The sequence below is a fragment of the Eurosta solidaginis genome, chromosome X (genome assembly GCF_040869045.1).
Source record: "Eurosta solidaginis isolate ZX-2024a chromosome X, ASM4086904v1, whole genome shotgun sequence".
In the NCBI taxonomy this organism is placed as follows: domain Eukaryota; kingdom Metazoa; phylum Arthropoda; class Insecta; order Diptera; family Tephritidae; genus Eurosta; species Eurosta solidaginis.
Window position 1 is genome coordinate 141,370,101 of NC_090324.1, and position 27,826 is coordinate 141,397,926.

Genomic DNA, 27,826 nt, shown 5'->3' on the forward strand with positions numbered 1-27,826 from the left:
GACCGCCGTTGGAGCTATGGCTACGAATGCGCGTGTAATGGTCGCTGCTATAGGAGTCTCCCGGAGCATCCCGTTCTGAAGCCGGCTGGCGTTGTTGGTTGGCGCGCGAGCGTTGTTGGTTGGCGCTTGAGCGTAGTTACTTGGGCACGAGCATTATACGGGGCCGCCCTGCCAATTGAGCGTCGTGACGAGCGGGACGGACGCGGTTCAGCGTCGCCACGGCGCCGCCCGGCAGAGCGGTGCGATGGGGGGAAAGGACGTGTCTCCCCGCCATCCCCGCGTTGTAAGTTTGAAGGCCTTTCATGCCGTAGGAGCGGTCGGAAACGTTGTGGTCCTGAACCGCCCGGTGGTGTCGTGGCTAGCATTGAAGTAGGATCTTCCCGTCGTTCGACCTCTTCCTCGGGGACGTCCGCTTCCCACCACAGGGTTTGTTCCGTGACGTGGATGGATAGGGCTCCGTCGGAGCTCTCTTCGCCATCGCTCTCGTGGGACGGTGGTGGAACGTCGTCGAGGTGTGTTGACGTGTGGTGCTGCTCGTTGCACCGATGACAGCGATCTTCGCTGGGACATGTCTTCCGTTGGTGGAATGGCGATAGGCAATTTGTGCAATATCTGAAATCTATGATCGTCTTTAGTCGATCCATGTTCGTCATGCCCCGGTAAATCGGGCAGAGCCTTATGCTGTGTGGCTTTTGACATAGCCGGCAGGGGACGCTGAATGTGGTGCCGCGTGCCTCCGTCTTTGCGCGTTTGTGGGACAATCCGGTCATTCTGGAATATCAAATTGTTAGTAGAACATTCGTAGATGCCCTTAGGTTGGGTGGCTTATGAGCGGAGACAAGGAGCTCAATTGGCTGAGCTTGTGGTTGGCGTACTCGGGATAAAGGGTTGTGTGGAACGAATAATCTTATGAAGTTATTATGTCGATGTAATGATGTGTTTGTAGTGGTTGAAACCACTGTTATATTTCATATAATTTGATCGAGATACGCCTAAAGGTATCTTTAGTGTTGGTAAATATTGTCATCATAACGAAATTCTGATGTTGAAAGCAGTCACCAATGGTGAGGGAAAAATATAAGTAAAAATTAACAAATTGTTGAATATAGACTGAAGGCAAACTATATTCTTTAGTGTTTGCCTAATACAGGCAATATGCGGTAATACACGCTACATTTGTGTCGCAGATGCTATCACGAGTTACCCGTGTATTTTCACGGCTCCTTGTAGTTGCCCTACAAAAATTTGGTCACAAAACTCACCCACGCCGATACAAATGTGGCTGTGAATATAACCTATGAATCCCTGTAAAATGACTAGTCAAATGACGTCTTGCATATAAATGTGCGACAAATGTAAAGAGGCCTTTACTCGCTGTCTGGGAACACTCTTTGTGTTGATTTGGGCCATGTTGTGTGAGAATCACAAATTGTGGTGTGTTTGTTGATTCCAACACAACCCTGGCGGGAATAGCCTACACTAACGAGTGTGGTAATTTGTAGAGCTGTCAGCTGTTCACTCTTCCAATCGTTGGAATGAGACCGCTGTGCGGTGCTGCCCATTGCAATGTATTGATACATAATGGTCATGTCATGAGAGTATTTAGGGACAGCTTGCGTCTGAGTCCTGACGCGACATTAAATTTAAAGTCTGTTCTAAAAAGTTTAATTTCTCCCTTGTTTGTAACATCGAAAGCATAGATGACACTACTTTATTCCTGCTGGGATTTCAAGCAAAAAAGGGACTGACGAAAGTCTGTCGAAATTTCAATACACAAACAAAGCAATTTCTGTCATGAAAGCGAGACCACTATTGAGTGTGACATGTTTAAAATGTAAAACACTAACAAAATCATGCACAGATAAACCGCGAAAATTATTTCGGTCTCGAGTGGTTAACCCCCCTTTTTTTCAAGCAGGCTGATTTCGATTGTGTTTTTATGCCCAAATTTTCAAACTAAAAACTTTTCTCAAAAAAAAAGAAAGAAGCAAAAAGACGGCCGAATGTCAGGAAAACTATCGAAATACAACCTGGCGCGTGTGTTTTCAGTGAAACCAGGCTGTATCTTCAGTTTTTGTTAGTTGATTTTTTTGTTCGGTTATTAACACTCGAATTTGTTGGATCCCGCGGATCCGAGTTGTAATACTCTTTGGATCGCGCGCAATGTGCTTACTGCGTAAGAACCGAAAAAAGCAAATGTCATCGGGTGGCAACCTGATTTCGTTCATTCAAAATGACATTCATTCATGGAAATGAGTATAGATACATTTTGAATGAATTTTTACTATGAAGAAAAACTTGTAATGGGTAAGTATAAGTATGCCAGTATCGTTCCCTTTTTTATAATTTTATAAATTTACTAATCTTTTATTCTTTTATTTCATTTCAGGTACTCTTTTTATTTCATTGCAGGTACACTGAAAGGGTGTCCAAATCATTGTCAATGGGGAATTGCACAAAGGTGGATGTCATCAATAAAGGTGATGGCAAGATCAATGAGAATTGTGGCGCTGATTACGTTAAAGTAAAGCAAATGGCTCCCACAGGTATGCCAACTGTGGAGCCATATACTCGTTTTGTGAGCGTGGATGGTGGTGCTGATCGAGTTTTGTACTTTTTCACTGATGATGCAGATAAATTTCGGTTATTGGGTGGCGATCGTGTAGCTACCTTAGTGGCAGATTATCTTATTGATATAGTGAAAGGCTGTGGTATTGCTTTAAGTATGGGTTTGGTGCAAACAGCATACGCTGATGGTGGCTCCACTCATTATATTACCGATACGTTGAAAGTGCCGGTGGCATGGGTACCTACTGGCGTAAAGCATTTACATCATAAAGCGTTACAATACGATGTTGGTGTGTATTTTGAGGCCAATGGCCATGGTACTGTTATTTTCAGCGACAATGCCAAAAGTTTGATAAAAGCGGCGTCGGAAACGAATGCTCATGCTAACATGTTATTGCAGATAATAGATCTGATCAATGAAACTGTTGGTGACGCAATATCTGATATGCTGTTAGTTGAGACGATACTAAATCATAAAGGTAGGGATGTCAAACAGTGGTGAGCCTAATACAAGGATATGCCTAATCTACAATTGAAAATTAAGGTTCACGATCGGAATGTGATTAAAACTCCGATGCGGAACGCGTTTGTGTAACACCTGTGGGTCTGCAAGAAGGCATCGACAAGGTGGTAGCCAACTATAAACGTGGACGCGCATTCGTGCGACCCTCTGGTACGGAAGATGTTGTTCGCGTTTATGCTGAAGCCGCTACAAAGAATGAGACAGAAAGCTTAGCTTATGAAGTATGCATTTTGGTGCAACAATTAGCTGGTGGTGTCGGACCTGAGCTTATACATCCTAGCAAGACAATAAGTGCTCACATCTAGACCTCATATATGTTTCTTCTTTAACTGCTAATGTCGAACCGGTGTTGCCCTTTGCGGCGAAACGGTTTTTAAGCATTAAAATTCACGATTTTCATGCCTTTAAAGTGCCTACATGCATATGCCCTAATTAGTAATAATAAGTAGATGGTAATCGATGCGTTCATTTGCTTTCATCTGTTGTTGTTGTTGTAGTGATAAGGACGGTACCCTTTCGGTAACACGCACCATAAAGGTACTAGCCCGACCATCTCGGGAACGATTTGGTATGAACACATGAGACCTTCTAGGCCATACCGCTGTCCCGCTCCCTACATCCATTTGGAGTTCAGGGTCGCCAGAGCCTCCCCTGTTAATGAAACAGAATTCGCCACTGGTAGGGGTGAGGTTGACATTGGGTTAGAGGAGCGCTGGAAACCTCTTTAAAGGGTTACGCTACCCCTTGAATCAATTTGGTAGTTTAGTCGCCCCTTTCGGCAGGCATACCGACCGCGGTTGCATCGTTAGCCCCCTAACCCGCTGGGGCATTTGTTTTCATCTCTTTTCTAACTGTTCTGTTATTTTATTATTTTGTGACAGCAGCTGGATACCGGAACTTTGTTGGAAGTTACAGAAAAAGCGAAGGATGGGGCCATTATGCATGGTATTGCTTTGCGCTCTAAAAGAAATTTTATTCCAGATGCTTTAAATTTCGCTCCATTCATTTTAATACCGTTCATTCCCACGTAAGGAATTTGAAAATGCTGTAAATTTACAAACCGTCATTAATCAGCTGATGCATAGTGTACAAATGGAATTAAAAAATATTCAAAACGCTTGACTGAAATGTGTCGCGTCCATTGCCAATACACAGCCAACGTGGAAGATAACCATCATGCAATGGCCATATTTCCTCGAATTAACATCGATAGGGTACGATTTTGCATCATATAAGCCATCAAGGACTGCCGCTGCATCCCTATTTTTAGCTTTACATTTGCTGAAAGATAATTCAAATTACCAACTGGCTTCAACACCAACCACTGGACATCAACAGTTTCAATGGTAGGAGATAATTCGTCTAATTTCTTAGATTTATATTATTTATATTATATTTTCTTAAAACTTAGGTAGCGAAGTACATACACTGCACGTTGGCAAGAGATGGCCGTCGAAATAGATGCAGCCCTAAGGTTGGAAGGCAATGCCAGCACTGGCGCTTCATCTCTTGCATATGCAATCCCAGTGGGCAATATGACGGCCTCCATTATAACGGTGCCCTGGAACGGTCTATGTGTGGTAAGAGGTGAGCTAATATGCACGTTTGTTATTGTATTTTATATTATTTTTAGTTTTGAAGTGAGTACTTAGGTTGTATGGTAGGATTTCAAAAAGGGGCTTGTGTAGTTTTATGGGGTTTAACTGTGGTCAATTTTTAGATTGAAACCCGTGGGTGTTCCCTCCCCTTTTTTTTCCAAGCCGCGTTTGCGCCAACTAAAACGTCAGTAAACCTTTATGATTTTCTCTACATTTCGATGCAATTTGGTTACTCTTTCTGATTAGATAATGAGTTCATTGAACAAAGAGATAATCACTGAACCATATGAGTACTTTGATGATCGAAAACTGAATATAGTTCTCAATCATTTTTGGGGTCATATGCGAATCGAATATGTTTACTTTAGATGGTCAACGATTTTCTTTAGTCATTTTCCATTCAGCTTTCTGAATCTGCCCTGCTATCTTGATTGATTAATGAATATTCTACGTGTTAAAGTTTTACCTCTCATTGAAGATTTAGTTTGGTCTGAGACATGAATCAGAAATGATTATTTAAGATACATTTTCTTCTCGACAATAAATTAACTTTTGAACCGAAAATACCTTTGAATATGAACGTTTTTTAATCATCCTGGAGCATGATGTTTGAATGTTTTGAGTCGCTGGATATTCTGGTGGTGATAGGAATAAAAAAAAAATTTTTTTTTTTTTTTTGGGGGGTATGCGTTGGCAGATGGTTTATCTGCTTTAGTCTTCTATTGGCCTCGTTCGTGGTGAACGAGGGCTGGGTTATGGGGTTTGTTGGCCTCGTTCGGGGTGAACGAGAGCTGGGTTATGGGGTTTGTTGGCCTCGTTCGGGGTGAACGAGAGCTGGGTTACGGGGATTGTTATAATGGGTGGGAGTTACAAGTCTCCCTCAGCCTCACTGGAGGGTGGTAATAGGACCAATTTCGTGATTGGTCTGGTGGTTTGTCCCCTTGCCGTATCCAGTTCGACGACTCGAACTCGGTTATCGGGGCCATAGTGAAGATTGGCTATCCGACCTAGTCTCCATTCATTGGGGGGCAGATTATCCTCCTTAATGACGACTAGGTCTCCCTGTTTAAGGTTTGATTGTGGATGCTTCCACTTAACGCGCTTCGGCAATTCGGTGAGATACTCCGTTTTCCACCGTTTACAGAAGGTTTGATACAGCGCCTTAAGTTTTTCCCATCGATTGACGAGTGATGCGCGATTCTCGCTGACGTCGATCTCCGGTGGAGCTAACAGGTGCCCTCCCACGAGGAAATGGCCTGGAGTAAGTGGCTCCAAGTTGGACGGCTCGTTGGAGGAGGGGCTTAACGGTCGAGAATTGAGACAGGACTCGATTCGACAAAGTAGTGTGCTGAACTCTTCAAGGGTAAATTTGTGATCCAAAGCGATCTTCTTGAAGTGGTTCTTGAAGCTCTTGACCCCTGCCTCCCATAGTCCGCCCATGTGAGGAGCTCCTGGTGGTATGAAATGCCATGTCAGGTTTTGGTGACTGTACTTGGATAAAGTTTGGTTGCGAGCGTCCGCCAGGAAAGCTTTGAGTTCTGAGCGGAGAGCTCTGGAGGCTCCGACAAAGTTTGTTCCGTTGTCGGAGTAGATGTTCTTTGGACATCCTCGCCGAGCGACAAACCTATCGAAAGCTGCCAGGAATGCGGCAGTACTGAGGTCACTAGTGGCTTCCAAGTGAATCGCTTTGGTTGCAAAGCAAATAAAGAGGCAGACGTAACCCTTTGACATGCGGCATCCTCTTCCGCTATAAGATTTGATGTCAAATGGTCCGGCAAAATCTACCCCCGCATTGGTGAAAGACCGGGAGAAGGTGGTTCGTTCTGAGGGTAGATCTCCCATAAGTTGGGTTTGGGTCCGCTTGCGGAATATTGTGCACGTTTTGCAATTGTGTATGACCGATCGGATCATATTTTTGACCCTAGGGATCCAATATTGTGTGCGTAGGCGACGAAACATAAGTTGGTTCTCCCCATGCAGGGTGTCTTTATGGATGAACTGGACAAGAAGTCGTGTGAGCCGGCAGTCATACGGCAGAATGATCGGGTGCCGTTCACTGTAGGGAAGATCCTTGGCCCCTGAAAGACGACCGCCAACCCTCAATATGCCCTTATCATCGACAAGGGGGGTAAGAGGGAGGATTTCACTCTTTGAACCGATGAGCTTCCCGGAATTTAAGCTCGAAAGTTCCTCCGAATAGTGCCTCCGTTGGTAGAAAGCTATTAACTGACTTGTCGTGGCCTGGATTTCATCGGGTGAAATGAAGTGCGATGCTGCTTTAAAGGAAGATTTTGTCTTATGATTGGTTCTTTGGATAAATCTTCGAACATACGATATGACCCTCAAGGCCCTGGACAAATTGGAAAACCGTTCGAGGATGTCGTCTTTCTCTTTTATTTTTGAAGTTGTATGAACCTGCACCCGTTTTTCCTCTATGTTAGTCCGATAGTCCTTTTCTTGTATTGGCCATTCTGTCTTATCTTCTTGTAACCAAGAAGTCCCTGCCACCACAAAGAGTTATTGACTAACTCCTTCGCTGATAGTCCTCGGCTAGCCAGGTCGGCAGGATTGGATGCGGATTCTACGTGGTGCCAGGATTTGTTTCCTACCTTTTCTACTATTTTCGTTACTCGATGAGCGACAAAGGTTGACCAAGAACAAGGGGGTTTTCTTATCCACGCCAAAACAATCGTGGAGTCTGTCCATAGGTGTAGATTGAAATTTTCTAAATGCAGATTTTCACGCACTGCTTCGATGGTTTCGGCCAGCAACACTGCACCGCATAGCTCTAATCGGGGTAATGAAACTGTTTTAACGGGTGCTACTCTTGTTTTTGCTATTAATAAGTTAACGTAGACCTCATCCTTTATCTTTGCTCGTAAAAAGACTGTCGCGGCGTAAGCTTTTTCCGAGGCGTCGCAAAAGCCGTGTATTTCAACGTCGTTGGTTGGCGTAAAATACACCCAACGTGGGATACGAATTCCGTTAATGGAGGGGTATTCCTGCATAAAATTATGCCATCGGTCTAGGGTTCCTGCCGACACTGGTTCGTCCCAGTCAGTCCCCTCTAGCCAAATGTCTTGCATAATGATTTTTGCAACAATGACGACTGGGGCGAGCCAACCTAGGGGATCGAAAAGTTTAGCGATTGCAGAAAGTATTGTCCTTTTCGTTAACATATCCCGATTTTCAATTGGTTTTGCCGTGAAGTAAAAATAATCCGCATGCGCGTTCCATCGAATACCTAGGGTCTTGACCGTACTCGTGTCCTCGAATTCCAAAAAGTCTTCGTTGAGCAGATGAGGTTTGGGTATTCCTTTAAGTATTCTTGAGCAATTTGACGTCCATTTGCGGAGGGAAAAACCAGCGGACTGTAATGCATCTGTGATTTCATCGCGAGTTTTGAGTGTGGATTCGATGCTATGTCCCCCGGCTAGAACGTCATCGACGTACATACCTGTCCGTAAGATATCTGCGGCAATGGGTAATGAAGTTTCAACGTCGTCTGCTAGTTGGTGCAGTGTCCTTATCGCCAGATAAGGAGCACAATTGACTCCAAAGGTGACTGTCTTTAATTCGTAGACGCTGATAGGGTCACTAGGATTGTTGCGAAAAACTATTCTCTGGAATTGTGTTTGGTTTGGCTTTACCAATATCTGCCGATACATTTTCTCGATGTCGCTATTAAAAACATATTTAAAGAATCTCCATCGAAGGAGTAGAATCGTTAAGTCGGCCTGAAGCACTGGGCCTGTATAAAGTACGTCGTTTAGGCTTGTGCCATTGGCTGTGGGACACGAAGCGTTGAACACCACACGGACTTTGGTCGTGGTGCTTTCCTCTTTTATAACCGCATGATGGGGTAAGGAGTAGCAATCGGTCACGTGGGGTGGTATGATTTTTGGAACTTTTGACATATGTCCCAATGTCTCATATTCCGCTAGTACCCTATTGTACTCTGTCTGTAGGGCCGGTGTCTTGGCTAGGCGCGTCTCATTCCGGTAGAATTGGGAGCAGACGCCGTTTAGGGAAGGCCCTAAGGAGATGTTGTTGGGAAAATCCTGTTTAAAAGGAAGGGCGACAGTATATTTGCCATCGGGATTTCTTTCTGTTGTAAGTCTGAAAAGTTCCTCGCAATAGGCATTATCTTCGTTAAGTGCCCTTTTCTTAGGTATGTTTTCAAGTTCCCAGAAAGCGGTTAGTTGCTTGTCTAGGGTGATTTCATTAAAAAAAGATACCCGTGTATTAGTTGGGTGAGGTACTTCTGCACGACCAGTTAGAATCCAACCGAAGACGGTTTCTTGGGCGAGAAGCGTATTTAGAACGTTCTTCCTTATACCGTTCAGTATTATCTGGGGATCAATGTCGCCTCCAAGTATGAGATCGACTGGTTCATTAATGAAGAACCTTTTATCCGCCAGAATCAGATCAGAGAACGCTTGCCGAGTCGTTGCGCTCACTTGGCAAGTCGCAAGGTCCCCTGTTAATTGGGGCAGGACTAGGACCACTGTATCGATGCTCACTAAGGGGTCTGTGAGCGAACCTAACGTAATCACACATGATTCCTTTACCTGTGCAGATGGGGTATTATTTATTCCTGACACTTGCACATGCAGACGTTTGGATGGAAAGTTTATTCGCTTTTTTAGTCTTTCTGTTATGAAAGAGCATTCGGACCCAGAGTCTATCAGCGCTCTGGCGGAAAATTTCACTCCATTATAGTGTATATTAACACGTGCTGTTCCTAATAATACCCCTTTAGTGGTGTTAGCATGACACGAAGAGACGTTATTAGCATTATCTTGTCTTTTTTCAGACGCCATCCTTGCCCTAGCCTGCTGTGAGGTTGAAGGTGTGTTGTCGGTGGCGTTTTGAGTCCACCTCTGAGGAGTTGTCTTTGGTTGTGCTGTCGGAAGATGGAGCAAGGTGCTGTGCCTCGCGTGGCACGTGCTGCAATTAAATCGGCTAGTGCATCGTGTCACGGTGTGTCCACCCGACAGACAATTCAGACAGTAACTATTGTTTTTGATAAATTCAATTTTTCCTGACGTGGACAACCTACGAAATTTTTGGCAATTTCGTAATTTGTGCTCTGTACTGTTGCACATCTTACAGGCTGATTTGGGTACGCTGGCTTGGTAAACCCCAAGTTTCGTAGAATTTTCCCGAGAGTTTGAATTTTGACTTTTGGGTTCTTTTGTGGTTTTGTTACCTCTAAGATCAGAAACCGTCTCTAATGTCTGGAAGCGATTGGACAGGAATTTGTCCATATCCTCCCATTTTGGGATATCTGTTTTTCGTTCTACGGTCTGTTCCCAAAGAGCCAACGTAGATTCAGGGAGTTTTGTGGAGCATAGGTAGGTTATAATTGCATCACAATTTGTGATGTCAATATTATGACATTGTAATGCAGAAATGCAATTGTTTATCTCCCGTTGCAATTTTTTGATGGAGGTTCCACACTCCTGTTCGACTGCCGTCAGATTAAATAAAAGTTTTAATTGTGTGTTGACGAGGATACGTTTATTTTCGTACCTGTCGCTTAGATTTTTCCAGGCGGTTGCAAAACCCTCGTTTGTTAATGAGCACCTGCCCACTATTTCTTTTGCCTCCCCTTGAGTTTTTTGTTTTAGATAATATAATTTCTCGACATCTTTCAGATCAGTATTGTGGATGTATATCGCCGTGAACATATCTCTAAAGGCTGGCCAGGAAAGGTAGTCGCCTTTAAATACATCGGTGTCACAAGGCGGCAGCCGCATTTTATGTCCACGGCGCGAAGAGTCTTCATCCTTTGCTTCATCCTTGACCGGCTGTGGGGTGATGGATTCGGCTTCAGCCGCCACAGCAGATATGCATTGCAGGTAGTATGCAAAGCAACTTTTATTTTTCTTTCTTAATGAGCTGAGCTCGTCTTTGGACAGTTCAGAATTGCTGAGAAGACTTTCATATGTGGACTTGGTCTTCTTCCATAGTGCCCTTAGCTCCTCTTGCAGTAGTGCAAGGGTGTGCTTGTTCCGGGATTCGGCCGGGGTGGAGTTGAAATCTTGTTCAAACTCCACTATGGAATCAGCCAATCTCATATAAGTCTCCATTGATTTTATTAATTTGAATATTTTGTTTCTTTGAAGGTGTTGAGCTTGAAAGCAAAAGACTTAGTGGCGTTGGTGTATATTCAACCGCAGCAAAAATTATAAGAGTGTTTTGTTTTTTTTTGTACGTAGCCCAGCTATCAATCCTGCTGTGATTGTGCTTGTAATTTGGGAAAAACTTAAACAACGTGACATCAGGACCGACAAGCCGACAGCTGGTTCGATTATACCTTGTAAATCTCTTCAAAACCTTTTCTCTCGGGAGTGGGGTTTGAACCCGCACTCCTACGATGGTTGAAGTGTTAAAAAGACATTCCCTAGTTGTTGTAAACTTTGTCCCAATTAAATATTTTATTCCTTGCACAGTACATACTTTGTGTGTAATCATGTGTTAAAGTTATGCTTTTTGTTTGCGGTAGTTTCAAGGAAACTGGAATTTTTTCTTCTGTTCTATTTATAGAACTACAAAAAATTAACCAATGTCGTCTATTTATTTGAGTTAAGCTGGGATTGCCCTCATTGCTTTTAAATGTATGAAAACATTTATTTTAAGTAATTTTTAATTTATAATTTATTTAATAATTTGGGAAAGATTTATGCAACGTGACATCAGGACGGACAAGGCAACAGCGTTTTCGATTATACCTTGTAAATCTCTTCAAAGCCTTTTCTACCGGGAGTGGGATTTGAACCCGCACTCCTACGATGGTTGAAGTGGTACAAACGCATTCAGCCACATCAGTCCTTAGTTGCAGAACCTGAAATTTATCCCAATTGCCTTCCTTGCATATTTTATTCTTTACAAAGTATTTTAAAAATCGCTTCAAATAAATGTTTTTATAAATTTAAAAGCAATGAGGGAAATCGCCGCTTAATTCACACAAAAATAATAAAAACTGAATAACAATATTTGAATAACAGTTATTATATACTGGTGTCAATCCCATTAATCCTTAAAAAATCTTAACTAAAACTGACCACACCATTCAACATAAACACATCTAAATCTAATATTTATATTATAAATGGCAAAGTTTGGATGTTTGGATGTTTGTCCAGACGTTTGTCTTTGTGACTCAATCACGCAAGAACGGCTGGACCGATTTGGATGAAATTTTGCACACATATAGCCAATAGTCTAGAAGGATCTACTAGCTATATATTTTTGAAAAGGGGCGTGGTGCCCGCCCCCTAGGAACAGTTATAATTTAATTTTTATATTTTTTCGTCTTTGCGACTGAATCACGCTAGAATGGCTACACGGATTTTGATGAAATTTGGGACACAGATAGTAGTCTACTAGCGAAATTTTTTTCGAATATGGAAAGAGGGGTGGGGGTCCCACGACCTCTTCGAGCAATTACTTTTTAATAATTTTTATACATTATAACTTTACGTATACTGGCCTTCACCAATATCACATACTCAAGGGGTCAAATAAATCGAGGGCTTACAAAGTAAGCAGTGACACCCTCCGCCCCCCCCGTCCTCCCCCCCCTTTTTCTCCATCTTTGGTGTAAAATCTATAAATTGTTATAACTCAATATAAATTTTCTCCTAAATCAATAATTTTTGGTATCTGGCACCTAAAGATCGAGATCTAGACAATTTTGGAGGAACCATCAGTGGTCCTCTCCTTTTACTCCCGTCATCCGCCCTCCTTCAATTGTTTTTATTAGCACGCTTTTATTAGCTTTACCTGTATATTTCTATGTACCTTTTTATTCGCTCCAATGCGCCTGCTGCCTTATTAACATGGTTTTATAATTAGCTTCACCTTATTTGTAATCCCGTAAGGGTCATATGGAGACCCTTCCGGGATCATTTCTGGATGGTTTTCGGGATCCATTTTCGGGATCATTTGCGTACCTTCGAGAGATAAATTCTTGATGGTTGCCGGGATCATTACGGGACTTTTTCGGGGTTATTTTGGGTCCCTTTAGGCATCATTTCTGGATGGTCTTCGGGATTCGTCCGGCATCCCGTCGGGGTCGTTTCGGGACTTTTTCGCGACTAATACGGGATCATTTGGGAACCCTTTCGGCATCATTTCTGGATGGTTTTCGGGATCCGTCCGGGATCTCGTCGGGGTAATTTGGGGACTTTTTCGGGATCATTTGGGGGCTCTTCCGGCATCATTTCTGTATGGTTTTTGTGATCCGTCCGGGGTCATTTGGGGGCTCTTCCGGCATCATTTCTGGATGTTTTTCGGGATCCGTCCGGGATCCCGTCGGGGTCATTTCGGGACTTTTTCGCGACTAATACGGGATCATTTGGGAACCCTTTAGGCATCATTTCTGGATGGTTTTCGGGATCCGTCCCGGATCCCGTCGGAGTCATTTGGGGGCTCTTCCGGCATCATTTCTGGATAGTGTTCGGGATCCGTCCGGGATCCCGTCGGGGTCATTTCGGGACTTTTTCGCGACTAATACGGGATCATTTGGGAACCCTTTCGGCATCATTTCCGGATGATTAAGGGTCATTTCGGGACTATTAGGTGATCATTTGAGGACCTTTCCGGCATCACTTCTGGATGATTTTCGGTATCCGTTCGGGATCCCGTCGGAATCATTGCGGGACTTTTTCGGAATCATTGTTTATCCCTTCCGGCATCATTTCTGGAGGGTTTTCGGGATTTGTCCGGGATCCCGTCGGGGTTATTTCGGGACCTTTTCGGGGCTAATACGGAATCATTTGGGGATCCTCTAGGGGTCGTTTCGTGACTTTTTCTATTTTATTTCGGGATCATTTGGGGACCCTTCCGGCATAATTTTTTGATGGTTTGCCGGATCCATCAGGGTCATTTCGGGACCATTTTGGGATCATTTGGGGACCCTTCCGAGATCATTTCTGGATCCGTCCGGGATGCCGTAGGAGCCATTTCGGGATTTTTTGTTACTTTTCCGGGATAGTTTTTGGACCCTTCCGGGATCATTTCTGGATCTGTGCGGAATCCCATCTGGGGCATTTCCGCACTTTTTCCGGATCATTTTGGAATCCTTCCGGAATCATTTCTGTATGGTTTTCGCGATCCGTCGTGGATCCCCTCGGAGCCATTTCGGAAATTTTTCTGGAGTATATCGGGGTCTTTTGGGGATTTTTTCGCGATCATTTGGGGGCTCTTCCGGCATCATTTCTGGATGGTTTTAGGGATCCGTCCGCGATCCCGTCGGGGTCATTTCGGGACTTTTTCTCGACTAATACGGGATCATTTGGGGACCCTTTAGACATCATTTCTGGATAGTTTTCGGGATCCGTCCGGGATCCGGACGGGGTCATTTCGGGACTATTTCGGGATCATTTGGGGTACCTACCGGCATCATTTCTGGATGGTTTTCGGTATCCATCCGGGATCTCGCCGGAGTCATTTGGAGACCTTTTCGGGATCATTTGGGGGCTCCTCCGGCATCAATTCTGGATGGTTTCCGGGATCCCGTCGGTGTAATTTCGGGACTTTTTCGCGACTAATACGGGATCATTTGGGAACCCTTTCGGCATCATTTCTGGATGGTTTTCGGAATCCCATCAGGGTAATTTCGGGACTATTAGGGGATCATTTGGGGACCTTTCCGGCATCATTTCTGGATAATTTTTGGGATCCGTCCGGGATGCCGACGAGGTCATTTCGGGACTATTTCGGGATCATTTGGGATACCTACTGGCATCATTTCTGGATGGTTTTTGGGATTCGTCCGGGATCCCGTCGGGGTCATTTCGGGACTTTTTCTCGACTAATACGGGATCATTTGCGGACCCTTTCGGCATCATTTCTGAATAGTTTTCGGAATCCTTTCGGGATCCCGTCAGGGTCATTTCGGGACTTTTTCGGGATCATTTAAGGATGGCTTTCAGGATTCGTCCGGGAAACCGTCAGGGTAATTTCTGGACTTTTCCGAGACTATTTCGGAATCATTTTGAGACCTTCCCAAGATCATTTCTGGATGGATTTCGGGATTTGTCCGGGATGCCGTCAGGTTCATTTTGGGACTATTAGGTGATCATTTGAGGACCTTGCCGGCATCACTTCTGGATGGTTTTCGGTATCCGTTCAGGATGCCGTCGGAATAATTGCGGGAATTTTTCGGTATCATTTGGGGTCCCTTCCGGCATCATTTCTGGATGGTTTTTGGGATTCGTCCGGCATCCCGTCAGGGTCATTTCGGGACTTTTTCTCGACTAATACGGGATCATTTGCGGGCCCTTTCGGCATCATTTCTAGATAGTTGTCGGGATCCGTTCGGGATCCCGTCAGGGTCTTTTCGGAACTATTAGGAGATCATTTGAGGACCTTTCCGGCATCATTTCTGGATAGTTTTCGGGATCCTTTCGGGGTCCCGTCACGGTCATTTCGGGACTTTTTCGGGATCATTTAAGGATGGCTTTCAGGATTCATCCGGGAACCCGTCAGGATAATTTCTGGACTTTTCCGAGAGTATTTCGGGATCATTTTGGGACCTTCCCAAGATCATTTCTGGATGGATTTCGGGATCTGTCCAGGATGCCGTCAGGGTCATTTTGGGACTATTAGGTGATCATTTGAGGACTTTTCCGGCATCACTTCTGGATGGTTTTCGGTATCCGTCCAGGATCCCGTCGGAATAGTTGCGGGACTTTTTCGGGATCATTTGGGGTGCCTTCCGGCATCATTTCTGGATGGTTTTTGGGATTCGTCCGGCATCCCGTCTGGGTCATTACGGGACTTTTTCTCGACTAATACGGGATCATTTGCGGGGCCTTTCGGCATCATTTCTAGATAGTTGTCGGGATCCGTTCGGGATCCCGTCAGGGTCTTTTCGGAACTATTAGGAGATCATTTGAGGACCTTTCCGGCATCATTTCTGGATAGTTTTCGGGATCCTTTCGGGGTTCCGTCACGGTCATTTCGGGACTTTTTCGGGATCATTGAAGGATGGCTTTCAGGATTCATCCGGGAACCCGTCAGGATAATTTCTGGACTTTTCCGAGAGTATTTCGGGATCATTTTGGGACCTTCCCAAGATCATTTCTGGATGGATTTCGGGATCTGTCCGGGATCCATTCAGGGTCATTTAGGGATGCGTTCGAGATTTCGTCAGGATCATTTCGGGACTTCTTCAGGACTATATCGGGATCATTTCTGGATGGTTTACAGGATCCGTCCAGGACCCCTTAAGGGTAATTTCGGGACTATTAGGTGATCATTTAAGGACCTTTCCGGCATCACTTCTGGATGATTTTCGGTATCCGTTCGGGATCCCGTCGGAATCAATGCGGGACTTTTTCGGTATCATTTGGGATCCATTCCGGCATTATTTCTGGATGGTTTTCGGGATTTGTCCGGGATCCCGTCGGGGTTATTTCGGGACCTTTTCGGGGCTAATACGGGATCATTTGGGGATCCCCTAGGGGTCGTTTCGTGACTTTTTCTGTATTATTTCGGGATCATTTGGGGACCCTTCCGGCATAATTTCTTGATGGTTTGCCAGATCCATCAGTGTCATTTCGGGACCATTTTGGGATCATTAGGGGACCCTTCCGAGATCATTTCTGGATCCGTCCGGGATGCCGTAGGAGCCATTTCGGGATTTTTTGTTACTTTTCCGGGATAGTTTTTGGACCCTTCCGGAATCATTTCTGGATCTGTGCGGGATCCCATCTGGGTCATTTCCGGACTATTTCGGGATCATTTTGGGACCCTTCCGGAATCATTTCTGTATGGTTTTCGCGATCCGTCGTGGATCCCCTCGGAGCCATTTCGGAACTTTTTCTGGAGTATGTCGGGATAATTTAGGGACCCTTCCTGGATATTTTCTGGATGGTTTTTGAGATCCGCCCGGGAGCCCGTCAGGGTCATTTCGGAACCTTTTCGGGATCATTTTGGAACACCTTCAGGGATCATTTCTGTGTGGTTCTCTGGATACGTCTAGAATCTTGTCGTTGTCATTTCGGGTTTTTTTGGGACTATTCCGGGAACTTTTGGAGACCCCTTCGGGGCATTTCTGGATGGTTTTCGGGATCCGTCCGCGATAGCGTGGGGGTCATTTCATAGCTTTTTCTGGATAATTTCGGGATCATTTGGGATCCTATCAGGTTATCTGCTCATTTAGTTCTTTTTTTTACTCAATTACAAAAATAAAATGCATTAGACAAAAAACAAAATTTTAAACAGATAACTTGATAAGCAGGCTAACGCGAATAGCCCATATATTTAAATTTCTCTTTGCGGACGGGGCCGCGGGTAAAGGCTAGTTCTTTATAACACAGGCCGTGAAATAGAAATGAATTTGCAGTTGGCAATTAAGGCCTCTCAGGTGAACCCGCGGGAGAGGATGTCTTTTTAAAGACATAATTACTGCTCCTGATAGATAGCTGACTGTAATGGGCGATGTCATAGCATGGGCCACCCTTCACTTAGTTAAGGACGACTGGGGGTGCCTTCGGGTTACCTAGGCACGAAGCCTGACCAGATGACCAGATAACCCTTTTCCCTTAGCTCTGGCTTTGTCCGTAAGCCAGTCCGTTTAAGTAGATGGCCACTATGCTCTTTTGAACACACCCCTCCTCCGTTCACTCGGAATGGCCTACTTGCTCCAGCTGGTGCAACGCCGCCTCCTGATCGACACCTATTAAGTAGCATGCGATTTGTGGCGGCGTAGTCCAGCCACGAAGCCAGTACTCGTGGTAACCGGACGGGAGTGGGTGCCCTGGAGTATATGTAACCGCTCCCACTAGCTAGCTCACATCGCTTGAATGGACGACATTGTCCCCCTGGTCAGGCAAGGAGTGGCCCTCCGTACATACGACCACATCACCACCTCTTAATGGATCTGGCTTCGACAGTGGACAGATGCGCGCAAACAAGGTGATAGCGCGGTGCCGTAAATGTGCACTTCCCCTCCGCCCACGGATCGATCCTCTGATTCTAGCCAGGTACAGTCTCGCCCTCAATAAGCATTTTATATCTAGCGTGCAGATATAGAGGCGGGGGTGTGGAACGGTAGAGCCAGCACTAATCGAGTCCTCGTAGTCTTTATAGGTCACCGAATAGCTCGGTTCCGCCGACGACTACCCGTGAAGAAACAACCGGCGGCTGCAAAGGTAAAACCCACCACCTCAGCCTTCGACAAAATCCACCTCATAGAAATATATTAGGGCAAAGTAACACTAGAAGCAGTCGTTTTCAAGCCCACATAAGAAAATAGCTCCTCTGACGTTCTGAACAACATCCCAAAATAAAGCCTGGAGATGATTAAGCCAAAATAAAGGCCGTGAGGAGGACAACAGCTGGCACAACACTGGTGGAGCTACTGAAAAGCGAGCGCGTACCGTGAAATTCACATGCGGAGCAGCACATGGATAATTTCTTGGTCCTGACCCGTTAAATGCCTGACTTTTCCCTCTTAGATGAATACACAGTCGACATTGCTGCAGTCATTACAGCGCAAAACACAGAAGAAAAACGCATAAAGATCAATCTTGTCATGATACGCACAAAGAGTGGGTAGACTCGCGTGAACTCCAGCTGTCAGCAGAAAAAACAGAGTTCATATTCCTAACAAATAAAATAACTTAAAAAAAGTGTTTAAGTTAAACAGTTTTATTGAAAACAATACTCACATTAAGTATTAAAAATAGTAAAAGCTAGGAAATAATTAGGTAGGTCCTAGGTGCTAGTCATCACACTCCTCATTAATCTAGGGCGTTAAATAAAAAGGTGGGCCGCATTAAATTTTTTTTAAGTCGCTTTCTATTCACGTATGTATTATGTGTTCCAAATATTAGCCACATGGGTCCACAAATACAATTTTTTTAATAACTCGATACCTAGCGGCGATTTTTTTCATAGGTCGGTTTCTATTCATGTATGTATTATGTGTTCCAAATATGAACCAAATGGGGTCAAAAATACGATGTTTTTAAATATCTAGATCCTTGCGCCACCTGGCGGCGATATTTTCACAAAGCGATTTCTATTCCTCGATACCTACGCCACCTAGCGGCGATTTTTTTCATAGGGTTTTCTATATCTGTATGTAATATGTGTTCCAAATATGAGCCAAATCGGACCACAAATACGATTTTTTTGAATATCTCGATCCTTGCGCCACCTAGCGGGAGTTTTTTCACAAAGCGATTTCTATTCCCGTATGTATTATGTGCTCCAAATATGAGCCAAATCGGACCAAAAACACGATTTTTTTAAATATTCCGATCAATGCGACACCTCTCGGACTTTTTTCTTATTATTGCATTGTCATCAGGTTCTGAACTATATTCCAAGTTTCAAGCTTGTAGCTTATCGGGAAGTTACTTAAATTTTTAAATACAAAATTCGTAAACAAAGGCCAGCCGCTACACAGAGTCAAGCTATATAAAACCGTTTAAAAAGCATAGCCGGCTAGAAGTTCGCTTTAAAAACTTCTCCGCAAATATCAGAGAAGGTCGCCAACAATTTAGGAATAAGGTTTGACTCTCGAAACAGGAAACTGCTGGTGGACATCAACCTATCCACGTTACCTTACGGCTCCGAAATGTGGGCAAATAACAACAATTGTAGAGCGAAAAAAGAAGGCTGGGTTAGGTTGAACCGGTCTATGAGGACCTCACATAGACTGAATGAGTTCGTAATATTACCAGAAATTTATCTAACGACCAAACTGGAAAACCCTATCAAAAACCAGGACCTATGTCATCAAATAACTCTGTCCTCTTGACAAATAATAGTGGCTTTTTCTAGATCTGACATTTGTATCACTCCTAATAGCTGGAGTCTTATCCTGGCAAGCGCAGGGCACGAGCACAAAAGGTGTTCTATCCTTTCTTCATCCAACCCGCACATCCTACATCTGCTATCACTGACCAAGCTTAATTTAAAGGCATACGACGCCAGAAGGCGGTGTCCAGTCAGAATACCCGTCATGAGTCTACAGTCCTTTCTTTTTAATGAAAGAAGCAACTTTGTTAGTGTAAGGTACACATAATCTTCGACAAATCTTGTTCATACTCCTGTGATATTTTATATGTATGTGGTTTTCAACATATCTGAGGATGCTGGAATATTCAGCGAAACGTCGGGAGTAAGGTGGGGTAATCGTTTTACTTGCACCAGTATAAATTAGATCACACTATTCTACATATTTAAAACTCTTAAAATGTAACAACAACCTACTTTTTAAATGTGATTCCTGCTGCTGCATGCTTATATCTTCCTACTTAGCCTAATGGGATAATGCATTATGCTCACAAAGGAAATCCAATTTGTATGAATTAAACCTTTGTCTGCAGAAGGTCTTTGCTTTCAACGTATTCACATTCAAATCGCAAATAATAATACTTCTTAGAATACAACAAAAAATCAACAATGCTATGAATTATAAAGAGGACGTCAATAACATCAACTGCGCTTACATGACGGCATTATCAGCTAGTGGACGATTCAGTGAAGATGGATGAATTAATGTTAAGTTTTGTTTATTTTTGTTTAGTAATGTTTATATGGTTTAATAAAGTTATTTAACATTGAATGTAAGCGGAAAGTCTGTTAAAGAGTTATGTAAATGTTTCACTGTTAAATATGTTAATGTTTGTTTGGTTTTATGTTTATATTTTTATGTGAAAATATACAGCCTCCCTGAGGAAGATGGAAAAACTTGTGTTTTGTCTTCAAATTATCGGCCGAAAAGCTCCAATAACCACAGAAACACATAATAGTTCTAAATCCATAAAAAATGCTTTTAAGTGGAATAATTCGACTGTTCTGTTAGTTCTTGAGAGGGACGAAGTAAAAAGTGATGTATCAACTGTCCCAAAAACTGTGTTCATTTAAAAATAATCAAAAATCGATATCCAGTGCTATAATTGAATTTTTTAAGTAAGTTAAAATGTTGTTTATTTATATGAATTAAGCACGGATTGCCATAATTGCTTTCAAGTGTATGTGAACATTAAGTTGAGGCAATTTTTTAATTTAATTTATTTAATAATGTGTAAGTAAAGTAAGTAAGTAATGTGGGAAAAATTTAAACAACGAGATATCAGGACGGAAAATGCGACAGCTGTTATGTTATTTTTGCTTTTTTTCTGTTTATAGAACTACAAAAAATTGACCAATGTTGCCCGTTTGTATGAATTAAGAGGGGATTGCCCTAATTGCTTTTAAATGTTTGTAAACATTTATTTGAAACGATTTTTTAATGATTCAAGGTTCGATTCGAGCTTAAGGCCAGAACAATAATTTTTTCTAATGATTATTATTGTTTTTTTTTTAATTTTTCTATAATTGAAAAATTGTATTTTGTTGTGTATTTATCAGTCAAATGAACCACCGCTATCTAGCTAAATGCTTAGCGCAGTGTGCCTAAAAAGTACTGATGATGAAGTACCGTTCGAAATGGATTTATCTGCGCAGCTATGGCAGGTTGTCTGGAAAAAAAAATTGTCTACTACTATTTCAAAAACAAAATACAATTTTACTTTCTTTATATTAGGTCGGTTGACTGTTTGTCTGCTTTTCATACAAATCTTGCAATCGATTTTTAAGTAACTTCTCATTGAGCTACAAACGTGAAACTTTACACATAGGTTAGAACACCGGTACAATGCAACAAAAGGGGAAAAGATCCGTTAGGTGGAGCACGGATAGAACTTTTTACCTGTGTTGAAAACTTCGAACGCGCTTGAGAACGTGATGACCCTTGAGTACGGTTGTAGCGAACGGCTTTGCTCGTCGGAGTGGGTGGGTTGTTTTGGGCCTTCATCTCACAGCGCTGACAATAAAAGAAAAGAAGAGAAGAACAAGACGGTCGTGTTGATATGTGCTCCGTATTTTTATAAAAAAAAATAGTAAACAACATATAAAAGCGCTAAAAAACGTACAACGTTTAACAACAGGTGCGGGAAGCTAGATTCATGTGGACAAATCTAAATACATAGTTTGGGAGAGTGGAGTATTTAATTGGTTAGTAATTTGCAAAAGCTATCTGCTGTGCTGCCATTACCGCAGTAGGCGCGCTGCAAACATCGCCAAGCACACTTTCACACAAACGCCTGTTGATACGCTGAGTACGGGTGAGAACATCAACAACCTGTCAAACCCCTTGGTTTTTATACTGTCGCTACTAATTGTGCTCTTTATTTTGTGTTTTTGACTTTTCTTTGCTATCATTAACTTAGCGCAAAAAATGAGCGCCCGATAAGCACTGAATTTGTTTACAAAGGTGAATGATAGAAAGGGCAAGTGGAAGACATAAAGGAGTGAAAAGTGTCAGCCAAAAACAGGGCTGCCATCGCGGTAGAAAAATATATATTTATACAGATAGATAATAAAAGATAATATGAACATAAAATGGTTCTGTAATGTATGTGCATTATCGGATATCAATACAAAATTTGTTGAAATCAAATATTTGATTAATAAATGTGAAGAAAACCATTGATATTAAACAGATAGTCGAGCAGATATTTTGTAACAAATTCTTCCAGATTAAAAGTAGCATTATTACGGACTTCAACTCCCTTTTAGAGCATAACATAGAAGTAAAATTGATTGCAATGAAGAATGAGATATTAAAAGATTTATGCAATGAATTAAAAAAGAGCAATGAATTGCTTAACGATTTACGCGTAGCAAATGAACAGCTAGAAAAACTATCTTATGCTCAGTTCACTTCAGTAAGTGAGAATAAAATTGTCATTAAACCGAAAAAGAAGGGCAAAAAAGCTAAGGAAACCAAGGAAGCTCTAAAAAAAGTTGTCCAACATACCGAAGGCCTTGTTAAAAATGTTAAAGAAGTAAATAGTGGTGCCATTATTGTAGAATGTAAAAATAAAGACGCATGTGAAAAAGTCCAGCTAAAGGTAAGAGAAGGTGTTGGAAACGATTACGAAGCAGAGAAAACAAAAAATAAGGATGAAATAAAAAAGAAAATAAAAACTGAAAAAGTTAGCAATGAGCGTTTGGTAAAGTGCTTAGCTAAGCAAAATGACTCATGTAACGGAAAGGATTTTAAAGTGTTAAAATTGTATGAAAATACCAATCGTAGAGAAGTAAGCTACATTGCGTTAGTGGAAACAGATGCAGTAACATTCGATAATGTGTTGTAACAAAAGAAACTATATATAAAGTGGGATACTTGCGTCGCTTACGGTTATATAAGTGTTTTGAGGTGTTTTAAATTTCTGGGATATAAGCACAAAGCAGCTGAGTGCACGAATAAAGTAGCTTGCAGCAAATGTGCTGGACTCCATGATAGCAACAGTGCACAAAAAATATTCGCAGCCAAGAAATAAGGCACAAGTTTAGCAACGAATAGCAGAGGAGTTGTATATATTTAAATATTAACAGTATCGTCGCCAATAAAGCTGATCTAGAGCGTCTGATATATGTACATAAACCACATTTAATATTTTGTTCGGAGACTTGTTCGACTGAAGAAATAACGAATCAAGAGCTACAGAAACAAACATATAAACTTGTACGGTGTGATTCCCACAGCAGGAACACAGGCGGTGTGCTAATATATATAAATGAAACAATTTACTCAAATAAAACAATTGACTCAACATGTCACAACAGAACATTTAACAAGAGCATCTGGTGTATTATACTGAAACTTAAAAATATTTTCCCCCAATACCAAATAGCTCTGATATATCACTCACCGAGCTCGAGTGATGCAGAATTTATATCGTTCTTATACGACATTTTAAATAATAACTGCGTAACACAGGATAATATTATCTTTGTGGGCGATTTCAATATAAACCTTTAAAAGAGCACAACTTATAGCAAACAGTTAGTTGACTTATTTCGATCCTTTGCTGTGGAGCAATAAATAGATTTTTATACACGAAAGGGCGATAACACAGATACATTGATCGACTTGTTATTTTCAGACAGTAGCACTATATCATGTTTATATTTAGAAGTGTTTCAGATTTCAGATCATGAAACGATTAAATTCAAAATCAAATTACATAAACTATTTCAGTTGAGAACCAAGAGAACAATAATTTCCTGGGAAAATTATACAAGCGACAGCATTGTTAATGAATTACGACAGCTTAACTACACTGACTTTGAAAATCTGAGTATCGAAAATAAGACAACATTGCTATATAATACGCTATCAAGCGCAATGACCACCCTGACATACTCTAAAGAAGTCAGTGTCAAACTTATGTACAAGTGGTATGATTTTGAGCTGGCTAGCTTAAATAAACGTAAGCTAAATCTTTACAAGATCAGCCTATCCACTGGAGAATGGAGTGAATATTATAGTACGAAACGCCAATATAAACGGCTAATTAAGGTAAAAAAAGCCAAGTACATGGAAAACAAAATCAACCATAGTGTTGGTGATAGTAAGGTCATGTGGAAAATCATGAAAAATTGCATAAGCATGGCTAAAGAAAACAAATACCAAAAAATTTAAATAAACGACCAACTCTACACAGAGGAAAATGAAATAGCGCAGTCTTTGAATAATTGTTTCATTGACAGTATATTGGATATTAGCATGAATATTCCTACTTCTTTTAGTAATGAAGGGACTATAGATGAGCAAAATGGCCCTAATGATAATTTAAGTTTCAGAAAGTATCCCCTTCAGAAATAGTTGATATAGTAAGTAGGTTTAAAAATAAAATTGGAGGGAAGAAACTTGTGTCGGAATGAGTCGTTAAAGACTCCATAACGTACACAGATTTTTCTTATTCTCAACTTGTTAATGAGAGCTTAGATAAAGATCTCGTTCCTAGTTTATGAAAATCTTCTATAGTTGTGCCATTAGAAAAAGTTAAAAATACCATCAAAGCTGAGGAGATAAGACCTATTAACACGTTACAATGTAATGAAAAAATTTTGGAAAGATTTTCTAAAAAATCAGCTTGTAAAATATTTAAAAGATAATGTAATTATTATACCTCAACAATCTGGCTTTCGAAAGAAACATTTCTGTGAAAGTGCTTTGAATTTGGTTGTAGCTAACTGGAAAGAAGGCTTAAGCAGGAAAAAACACATATTAGCTGTATTTTTGGATTTAAAACGTGCACTCGAGACGATCGACCAAAATTTATGCTGAAAAAGCTTTCTTACATTGGCGTTTATGGTATAAAACTAAAATGGTTTCAAGACTTCCTAATTAACATATATCAAAGAACAGTGATTGGAACGTCCGTACCGGATAAAAGGGAGGTACCTGCTGATGTACTCAAGGGTCTGTGCTGCCACCCATACTGTTCAATATATATATTAATGATATAACTAGCTCCATAAAGCACAGTGAAATAAAATTGTTTGCTGATGATATATTGCTAAGCTGCAAGAAGATTTTAACGGCGTATATAGTTGGTTATGCGTAAACAGACTGAAACTGAATGTCAATAAAACGAAATTTATGGTTATATATAGACGCAATTTTCAAAACAGTGAGCTACAAAACTTAAATATAAATAACGAACTAATTGAAAAAGTCAGCACCATAAAATACTTGGGAATAAAAATAGATGATAATCAGAATTTCAACGAGCACGTGGATTATACGGCAGGAAAAGTAGCGAAAAAGTTATATTTTACACAACGAACCTGCAAATATTTAAATAGAAGGTATAAAGTCATTGTCTACAGATCTATAATCGAACCTCATTTTATATATTGCCCAACCATATTTTTCATCTTGCGAGATAGTCAGATCTACAAGCTACAAAAGCAACAGAACCGAGCTATGAGATTAATTCTCAAAAAACGGTATGTTACACCGATCAGAGACATGCTATGCTCTCTCAGTTGGCTTAGCATTAGACAGCAACTTTTTTATTTCACCATGAAATTTATTAAAAACATAATAGAATGAACTTTGCCTGCGTATTTGAGGACTAACATAAAATATGTAAAAGATATGCACTCTGTAAATACTCGTAATAATAAAATTAAAGAAAAAAAACTTTTTTAAAAATAAGCTTTTATTATTGGTTAATAAAATTAACTAAAAAGTAAAAAATAAATTGACTGTAAAGAAATATAACACTTTATAAGTTCATTGTAACCTTTAACGATAATTAGGCTTTTTTGTCTGCTACAAAAAAATTCTATATTTTACATAATTATATATTTTTAACATTAAAACTTTACACCTAAATTATTAAATCTTACAGTTTATATCACAGTCCTAATTGTTCTAAAAAAAGCGTGTTACATTGTGATAACAAGAAAAGGAGATCCTAAATGTTCTTAATTATACCAACAAAATTTAACACGCTTTTTCTTAGAACAATTAGGACTGTGATATAAACTGTAAGATTTAATGATTTAGGTGTAAAATTTTAATGTTAAAAATATATAATTATGTACAATATAGAATTTTTTTGTCGCAGACGAAAAAGCCTAATTATCGTTAAAGATTACAATGAACTTATAAAGTGTTATATTTCTTTACAGTCAATTTATTTTTTACTTTTTATTTAATTTTATTAACCAATAATAAAAGTTTATTTTTAAAAAAGTTTTTTTTTCTTTAATTTTATTTTTTACTTTTTAGTTCGTTTTATTAACAAGTAATAGAAGCTCGTTCTTCGAAAAGCTTTTTTCTTAAATTTAATTTAAATATAATTTTTTTTATGTATGTTTGTTTAATGGTGTGTTCAGTTTATACTTATATTTAAGAATTCATGAGCTTAACACCGGCTTATAATAATTGAATTTCAATTATCATGTTTTTCTAAGAGAAACTGAAAAGAGAGAAACATTTACTGGCATATTGCGATGGACCCATTTCGAAACCGCCAACGTAATCATCATCAGGCAATTTTGTAGTGTTATCAAAGGTTTCACCGAGATTCGAACCGTGAATCACATGGTGAAATTGCAGTAGCCTTTATCCTGCTGGTATTTGTTTTCATGCTTAATTCAGTTTTTCTCATTTCTACACTAACAACACAATTGAGACATTTTGTGTCTATATTAATTTGTGTGCCATGTAGATTTGTTTTTTTGAGAATTCATGAGCTTAACACCGGCTTATGTTTGACAACTGTCAATATTCTTATTCATATGAAAGTATAATTGAATTTCAATTATTATGTTTTTCTAAGAGAAATTGAAAAAAAAGAAACATTTACTGGCATATTGCGATGGACCCATTTCGAAAACCGCCAACGTAATCATCATCAGGCAATTTTGTAATGTTATCAAAGGTTTCACCGGGATTCGAACCGTGAATCACATGGTGAAATTGCAGTAGCCTTTAACCACTAAGCCATCCTGCTGGTATTTGTTTTCATGCTTAATTCAGTTTTTCTCATTTTTACACTAACAACACAATTGAGACATTTTGTGTCTATATTAATTTGTGTGCCATGTAGATTTGTTTTTGTAAAGTTCTTCTTCGTTGCGAATGAGAAGCTTTGTAAACTCGGGCTCAGTTGTACATATTTATGTATGTTTGTTTAATGGTGTGTTCAGTTTATACTTATGTTTAAGAATTCATGAGCTTAACACCGGCTTATGTTTGACAACTGTCAATATTCTTATTCATTTGAAAGTATAATTGAATTTCAATTACTATGTTTTTCTAAGAGAAATTGAAAAGAAAGAAACATTTACTGGCATATTGCGATGTACCCATTTCGAAAACCGCCAACGTAATCATCATCAGGCAATTTTGTAATGTTATCAAAGGTTTCATCGGGATTCGAACCGTGAATCACATGGTGAAATTGCAGTAGCCTTTAACCACTAGGCCATCCTGCTGGTATTTGTTTTCATGCTTAATTCAGTTTTTCTCATTTCTACACTAACAACACAATTGAGACATTTTGTCTCTATATTAATTTGTGTGCCATGTAGATTTGTTTTTGTAAAGTTCTTCTTCGTTGCGAATGAGAAGCTTTGTAAACTCGGGCTCAGTTGTACATATTTATGTATGCTTGTTTAGTGGCGTGTTCAGTTTATACTTATATTTAAGAATTCATGAGCTTAACACCGGCTTATAATAATTGAATTTCAATTATTATGTTTTTCTAAGAGAAACTGAAAAGAAAGAAACATTTACTGGTATATTGCCGATGGG

General features: G+C 40.7%; 1 long non-coding RNA gene and 1 pseudogene across 1 annotated transcript; both read left to right on the forward strand.

The window, feature by feature from the left end:
- The first annotated feature begins 2,274 nt into the window (after positions 1–2,274).
- Positions 2,275–3,396, forward strand: LOC137234577 (phosphoacetylglucosamine mutase pseudogene; annotated as a pseudogene).
- An 887-nt stretch (positions 3,397–4,283) lies between these two features.
- LOC137235461 (uncharacterized) lies at positions 4,284–20,292 on the forward strand. Its single transcript, XR_010947902.1, has 3 exons — positions 4,284–4,437; positions 4,503–4,678; positions 19,978–20,292. It is a non-coding gene; the product is annotated as an uncharacterized lncRNA (long non-coding RNA).
- The last annotated feature ends 7,534 nt before the right edge of the window (positions 20,293–27,826 follow it).